This window comes from Strongylocentrotus purpuratus, unplaced genomic scaffold, assembly GCF_000002235.5.
Source record: "Strongylocentrotus purpuratus isolate Spur 01 unplaced genomic scaffold, Spur_5.0 spur5_scaffold_13, whole genome shotgun sequence".
Classification (NCBI taxonomy): Eukaryota; Metazoa; Echinodermata; class Echinoidea; order Camarodonta; family Strongylocentrotidae; genus Strongylocentrotus; species Strongylocentrotus purpuratus.
In genome coordinates this window covers 32,094,725-32,103,618 of record NW_022145598.1, presented here as the reverse complement: position 1 = coordinate 32,103,618, position 8,894 = coordinate 32,094,725, and positions in this window count along the sequence as shown.

Sequence of the window (8,894 nt, the reverse complement as noted above, 5' to 3'; positions counted from 1 at the left end):
TTGGCAACGAATATATGTGTGAATGACAATATACTCTCAGATAGTGAATACAAAGATAATATTCTTATATAAATCAACCAATATAAGGTTCCTTTGAACATAAGCACATAATAATAACATGGAAGATAGAGAGTATATATCTTTATAGCACATTAATTAAATCTGACTTAACGCCTGTCACTGTCACTGTGTGTCTGTGTGTTTGTGTGTGTGTGTGCGTGTGTGTGTGCGTATGTGTGTGTGTGTACAAGTATACATGTACAGTACATTCAGGATAATGCTTGATGGAGAGCAAGTGCCAAATTCCATCACTCTACTTTGAGCTTGAAATAAAAAAATATGAATAAGTTATTGAGCCAAGTATTATGGTATAAGGGACAGCACAGATATAAACTTTGATAATAATGTAATTTTAGCTTACCAACTGTTTTCAATCACGGGGACTTTCACAATTTACAGGGAGGAATACTATTCCTTGTCTGCTTTCTTCAAAATATACTGCAACTTCTGAATCTACTTTCTCTGTTGTATTCTTTGGGTGATGCCTCGCCCCTATCACTCATACCTTCTACTGACCTCATCGAAGCTAGGAGCACAAATATAAGGTAAACTTTGAGGTCAAGCTTGTTTACTTTTTAGCCTGCCACCCCAGAAGGAAAAACCAGTTGCAACTGGTCGAGTTGACTACCAGTTGAAGCCAACTGGTAACACTGGAAATTATTGAAATGGGCCAGTTGACCCAGACCAGTTGAATTATAACTGGTCCAGTTGGAATGGAACTGGTCAAATTCTAACTGGTCCAGTTGGAATTCACAGACCAGTTATCAACTGCCAACTGGAAATATGCCCACGGACCAGTTATCATCTGGTGCAACTGGAAATATGCCAACAGTCATTTATGAACTGGTGCAACTGGAAATATGCCCACAGACCAGTTATCAACCGGTGCAACTGCATGGAAATATGCCATGCACAGACCGGTTATCAACTTGTGCAACTGGAAGTATGTAAATAGACCAATATTATTATCAACTGGTGTAACTGGTCATTAAGGACTGGTTCCAGTTAAATGAAATGCAGTCGCACCAAATATCCGCTTGATGTGCATCGTGGACCAGTTGAATTTTACTGGTTCCAGTTGAATCTATATAACTGGTTCCAGTTGAAGTTAACTGGAACCAGTTGGAAATTTCAACTGGTGGTAACTGGTTTTTCCTTCTGGGTCTGTAGAAGGTCATTACCAAACTAGTGTTGCCGATTCAGTGACCTTACCCCTTAGTTTGATATAAAACACATTCTATGCCTGAAGAATCGTAACAGATGGAGTACCATTTTCAAGAACAACAAACACATTTTTTTCTAATGATACTAAACATATTTAGCGATGAGCATGCCGTAACAATAATTAATCAAAATTGAGTTTCTACCTTTTACGGAGTTTGTGTCTCTATCCTTTGAAGTTTGAACTAATTATACATGTAGCTTTTGGCCCCTACTCCTTCATCACCCCGAATCTGATCATTTTGTTCTTTCGAATCCGAGTGAGTTAATATTTAGCTCTGATAGACTTACGGTGGGGGGGGGGGGGGGTGGGCCACACCCATCAAGACAAGTAACTGTTCACCTTCCCTCGCCACCCCACCCAAGAACATTACGCTTTGGGTCTAATTCCTATTTTGTCTGCTATCCATACGGTCTAATGCATTTAATCATAGACAATAATAATCATTAATGAAAATGACTATCAGACGAAATGGGCATTATACAAACTTGGAATTAGACCAAATTGCTATTAGCCTAATTGGTCATTGGTCCACATGATAACAAGACGAAATTATTATAAGACCATGTGGTGTAGACCATTACGGGAATTAGTGGGGGCTGTTAGGGATGTTTTGGTGCAGATTCATCTAAAAGCACCAAATTTGGCCCGCAGGTAGATTATTTATTTATTTATTTATGCATGTTCACAATTTCACAATTCATTGAAGTTAACATCACATGAAAAATTAATATAATATAACAAATCAGTTTCAATTTTACATGGATCATGGATGAATAGGTGTAGAAAAAGAATATAACATTGTTTTATCAAAGACAAGTTACAACTTATATACAATTTGAAGAATGAACACACAAAGGTGATGAAACATAAGCAAATACCATATTATATCCCACATACTAAGAATCTTGCTCTACGATTGGTCAAAAGTAAATCACGTGATGAAAGATAGTTCGCCCATTATTGATGGGAGAAGCAAAAAGTTCGTTACACTGTGTAGATAGTACTACTATCTACAAAGTGCAACGCACTTTCATTGAAGATAGAGGTACTATCTACACAGGGCAACGCACTTTCACTGAAGATTATCCAAACGCGCACTAAAACAGGCGTAATATTATTAAGCGCGCATTACCAATGAGCGCAATTAAAGAAAACACATACGCGCACCGTATCCCCAAGGGGTTGGGTTAAACTTAAACTTTTTTGGTGTGAATTTGGGCCTAGGGTTTTTTTTTTTGTAGATGATCACACCACCTTTTCTTTTTGTAATTAAATTGTTTTAGATGTGGAATATAAAGCAAATATTCACCTTTTGGTTTCAGGCGATGGCAAACTATCTCTTCCTCGTCGATCAGAATGTATACGCTATCTTTCCTCAGCTTCGCTTCGGAAAGATAGCTACATCCAGATCGCCTCGGAAGTGATAGTTTGCCCCATCACCTTCACCAACGGTAATTATTTGCTTACTATTACGATTTCTGCCGGACGCCAAGAAGGGCACTCTGGGACTGTCATATTGGGCAAATCCAAAATGGCCGCCATCTGAAAGTTATACAGGTCATGTGTAGTTTCGAAAGGAAATGGGCTGGAATGATAACAGTTTATATATTTATGGGGTTTTCGGGATCAGAAAATCTGATTATCATGTTCTTTTACCAATTTGAGATCTACTTGGGGCTGTCATGCTGGTCATATTGGTCAAATCCAAAATGGTTGCCACCTCTAAGTAAAAGGTCAAGTGTAGTTCCGAAAGGAAAAGGGCTAGTATGATAAAAGTTTATATATTAAGGGGGTTTTCGGGGTCAGAGAATCTGATTATGATGTGCTTGTATCAATTACAGGTCTCCTTGGAGCTGTCATGCTGGTCATATTGGCCAAATAAAAAATGGCCGCCATCCGAGTTAAAGGTCAAGCGTAGTTTCAAAAGGAAAAGGACCAGTATGATAAAAGTTGATGAATTCATGGGGTTTCAGGGGTCAGATAATCTGATTATGATGTTCTTCTATCAATAAGCGAGTTCTTAATTGCACACTGCGCATGCGCCAAAATCGGGAACAAACTTTTCCAAAGGTCACATGAACATAAAGAGAGCTGAGAGAGGAACTGTAATTTCTTTGTGTGCTGGCCTTTCCTTTGTGAATGATCACATCTGACACATCAGTCACCGAAAATCATTTCTGAATGTCGGAATTGGTTCTTTATAGTAAACTTTACTTGGAATCTGGTCATTGGTAAAGCATTATCGGCATTATCGTGATCCAAGTCCCCAGGGACTTGGATCCACGGACACTTTTTACTCTGAAAAAGAATTTCCAAAATTGTATCCACCAAAGCGCGTTTAATGGATTATTACTTTATTTAGTCAAGTCTATAAGTCATTAACTATTTAAATTAAAGCAAACTATGATTTAAATTTATTTAGTCCAGCAATGATTAGGCTGAATGAATGAATATTATATTTATTAATTTCATATTGCCTTTAACGATTATTGAAGACGAAATATAACTTTCATTACATTTTGTTCTAAATGATACTACTGATTTATTTAGTCAAGCCAATTTATCTAATAGGCCTATTAAGAGAAACACTATAAAACTGTCTATTTATTCTTCGTGGTGCGAGTCCCCCTTGCGTGTTAAGATCATCCAATTTCCCATAGGAGGGGACTTACACAGCGGCGGATCCAGCCGGCGGTAAGAGGGGGGGGGGGGGGGCTAATTCGTGAGAATTTTTTTAGCGGTGACTCAGCCAGCCGGTGATACGGAATTTTGTTTAAATTTATTAATTATTATTATTATTATTATTGCCAGTGGGGGAGGCACGTCATGTGATTCCTGACTGAACTAAAGGTTTATAATTATGATTGCAGCATGAGCTAAGTCCAGCATTTCGTGTGCCAATATCTTAAAAAGAGAGTGAAATCGCCGAAATTTATTGTAATGGTACATTTTAAGTTTCTCTTCGAATTCTGCGATTTTGTAAGAGCTATGGTACTTTTGTTTTTTAGCGCCCCTTAATAAGCAATAATATGAGTAATCTTAATATAAGCGTTTCAAAGTTTCAAAATTCAATCAAAATTGTCTAGGTTAGTGCAAATATCAAAATACTTCTTTGTTATTCAATGATTATTTTTATTGATTCTTAATGCTTAATTTAATGTAATAGATCATTGAGTTTTATATGGGACCAAACTTGACTAGTTACATAACAATGTAACAGAGATTGTTTTTAAGGATAATACAGTTTAAGCTGTTTGGGTTTTTGAAGATAATGCTTCAAAACAAATCGACCAAGCTGTTTATTTCTTTATTCATGGTCTGTTTCTACTGTTTATCTATTTTCATTGCCAACCCTCGAAAACGAATTTCGTATGCATTTCACCGAGGAAAGTTTGCATAGGAGAACTATATATATATATATATATATATATATATCTATATCTATGTATGTAAACATATATATACGAATTATTTATTGGGCTTATTTTGCTTTCCAATAGATCCGTACAATATGGCACAGCTTTAGGGGCCTGGGAGAGCCCCTGCCGGGGGTTCCGGGACGGAGCCCAGGATGCTCTCGAGTTTATTTGACTTTCCAGAGAAAGTGTCTCTAAGATTATAAAGAGATGTTATTTCTTAAATGAAATGAAAGGTCTCTTGAAAGTAAAATAGCTCTTTCATTTCAATTTTCGGAAATAAACTCTAACCCATACTTGATATTTCAATTGCACTGCTCCTAATGTGTGCTTTTTTCACACTCTCCCTAATCTATAAAGGGTGCTTTCTTTTTTTGATCACCAACAGAAACAAAATGCTAGGCCACGAACTTTTCGAAGCGTGATCAGATTCAAAGTATGCTTAAATGGGGGCATTGATCTTTGTAGAAAAACAGGATTAAGATCCCATTCAACGCTTCGAAATGTTAAAGAAGAATAAGAAAAATAAAATTGAGTTACGACCTTAATGTCTAGACGTTGCATAATGCAACTCGTATTGGTATTCTATTCCATCTCAGAGTGATTATATAAATTATTTGTTAAGGATAATACCGTTTAAGCTGTCCGGGTTTTTGAAGATAATGCCTCAAAACAAATCGAACAAGCTGTTTATTTCTTTATTTAAGGTCTGTTTCTACTGTTTATCTATTTTCATTGCCAACCCTCGAAAACGAATTTAGTATGTATTTCACAGAGGAAGTTTGCATAGGAGAACTATATATATATATCTATATATATATGTATGTATACATATATATTTATACAAAATATTTATTGGGCTTATTTTGCTTTCTAATGGATCCGTACAATATGGCACAGCTTTAGGGGCCTGGCAGAGCCTCTACCGGGGGTTCCGGGGCGGAGCCACTGGATGTTCTCGAGTTTATTTGAATTTCAAGAGAAAGTGTCTTTAAGATATAAAAAGAGATTATTTCTTAAATGAAGTGAAAGGACTCTTGAAAATAAAATAGCCCTTTCATTCATTTTAAAAATAAACTCTAATCCATCCCTTGATATTTAAATTGCACTGCTCCTATTGTGTGCTTTTTCACACTCTCCCTGATCTATAAAGGGTGCTTTCTTTATTTGATCAACAGAAGCAAAATGTTAGGTCACGAACTTTTCGAAGCGTGACCAGATTCAAAGTATGCTTAAATGGGGGCATTGATGTATGTAGAAAAAAACAGGACTATTAAAGATCCCATGCAACGCTTCGAAATGTAAAGAAGAATAAGAAAAATAAAGTTAATATCCGACCTTTATGTCTAGACGTTGCTTAATGCATTTCGTATTGGTGTAATCACCCATCTGAGATTGATTATAGACGTTAGTTATATGGATAATAAAGAAGCGGCTGTCCGGATCTTTGAATATAATGCTTCAAAACAAATCGAACAAGCTGTTTATTTCTTTAGTCATGGTCTGTTTCCATGGGCGTAGATCTGTAATTGATACCTATTGTTCAGGGGGGATGATCTATTCATTCATTCCCCCTGAACAAAAGGTATTACGTAAGGATTGACGCCTATGTCTGTTACTATACTGTTAATCTATTTTCCTTGCCAACCCTCGAAAACGAAGATATTATGCATTTACAGAGGAAAGTTAATGATGAAACATATGGGCGCAGGCCAAGATTTATACCCACTCAAGTGTGAATTTGACGCATCTTTCCTCATCTTCTTCAACCAGGAAATGGACTTCATTGTAGCCTTAGGCCAAATACAAATGTTTAGCGTCCTGTTTTTTCGAAAAATAGGAAGGAGGGGGCCCTTATTTATTTTTATTTTTTTTTTCAAAATGGCCGCTCGGTACATTTTTCCTGACAGTCGAGCTATTTTTCAAGATGGCCGCCGACATTTTATTATTATTTTTTAAAAATTAGAAATAGACCTATATAAATTTTAGCAGTGTTTTCCATGTGTTTTTTCTTTAAAAAAAAAAAAAAAAAAAAAAAAAATAGGAGGTGGCCCCAAAAAAGGAAGTGGGCGGGGACGCTAAACATGTTTATTTTTTGTAATGGCCTTATAGGACAGGATGGCCATTTTTTATTTGAAAATATGGCCAGCATGACAGCCCCAAGGAGACCTATAATTAATACAAGCACATCATAATCAGATTCTCTGACCCCGAAAACCCCCTTACTATATAAACTTGTTACCATACTAGCCCTTTTCCTTTTGGCACTACACTTGACCTTTTACTCAAAGGTGGCAGCAAGTTTGGATTTGACCAATATGACCAGCATGACAGCCCCAGGTAGACCTCAAATCGATGAAAGAACATCATGATCAGTTTCTCTGACCCCGAAAACCCCATAAACATAATTATAAACGTGTATCACACTAGCCCGTTTCCTTTCGTAGCTACACTTGACCTGTAACTCAGATGGCGGCTATTTTGGAAATGACAAATATTACCAGTATGACCCGAGGAGATCTCAAATCGTTGAAAGAACATCATAATCAGATTCTTTGACCCCCAAAACCCCATAAATATATAAACTATTATCCAAGCGCTTTTTCTTTTGGAACTACGCTTGACCTTTAACTCAGATGACGGCCATTTTGGATTTGCCCAATATGGCATACCCAGAGGGCGCCCTTTTTGGCGCCCGGCAGAAATCGTAAAAGTATGGTATAATCTACCTCTGGACCAAATTTGGTGCTTTTAGAAGAATCTGCACCAAACAACCCCTATTAAGCCCTATCAGCCCCCACTAAATAGAGTTATTGGATAGTAGTCGAACTGGTTATAGACCAGAAGGCAACTCGCTTCTTCCCTAGCTGCGTTGTTGGTCCACCATCTCCAACGTGTACCACCACTTTTACTTCCAACCCCCATCATCAGTACGACAGAAAAAGTAGCATGTATTTTGAGAGAGAACAAGAATATCAATATGCCATTGGCCTCTGTTGCTGATTGGCATATGATGAACAGCGCCATCTCATGGTGAATGTCATGAGGCAAACGATGATGGTAAATAAAATATTGCCCAGTTCGCATACCCAATTGGTATATTCCCATATGGTCTACACCATGCCCATCTACATGCGCATCGTCTAGTCATGGACCTATAGGTCCATGGTCTAGTAATCATTCCGTTTGGTCTGATGACCATTTAGGATAAAAGCCATTTGGTAAATGTTCACTTGGTCTAATCTCCGATAAGTAAATCTACTACCCATTTGGTCTTTTATTCAGTTAGTCAAATTTCGATAGTTGGTCAAATTCCAAGTTTGTTTAATGCCCTTTTCTTCAACTATCCATATGCCGGTCTAATAATCATTCAATCATAAATGATAATAATCAGCAAATGATTATTATACCATATTTAGACCTTACAATTTAGGCCTCTGAATATGTCAGAGACCTGGGCATTACATTGGACAAACACCTTACTCTTCAAGAGTACATCAAAATAAAAATACGTCTGCAAATCTGCATCTTGGGGCATCTACAACATTGGAGAGATCAGGCGACTGCTTCACAAAGCCTCCACTGAAAGACTTGTCCACGCCTTCGTCTCCTCCCATCTGGACTATTGCAACTCCCTCCTTGCCGGTGTGACGGTAGCCTTTGGACAAGGCCTCGCGCGCTGCTTGTCTGCCGAGCAGGGTCTGAAAATAGACTAACGCAGTGTGGCTTTACAGCAGTGATCGCTGGACCGAGCCGCTTCAGCGGCTTGGCCTTTGCTAAATTGCGGAGCTCATCATATATGTGAATATGCATGAGGGTCTTACATTATACAGCAGCTAGTGATGATCGTGGCCAATCCTAATTGTTTTAACCGCGCGGTGTTTAAAATGGCTTCGTCCATGAAATTGTGGGGGAATCGGTATTCAAATGTACTAAAAAAATAAAATAATATCTAGTTCAATTTCGAATAAAATATGAATTTATCAAAAACAATATACTACTTATTGACTAGGGTATTCATTATTTTGCTACTTTAGTAGATTTATTGTAACATTTTGTTCCCTTGTTTTTCATTTTAACCTACGCATAGACTCTAGTGGTTCGCACGATCAGCTGGTCGGAATTGTTATTGTACAACACGTGAATATCTGTGTACGTGTGAAAACGATGCGTTCATGGAGCTTTGAATTTGC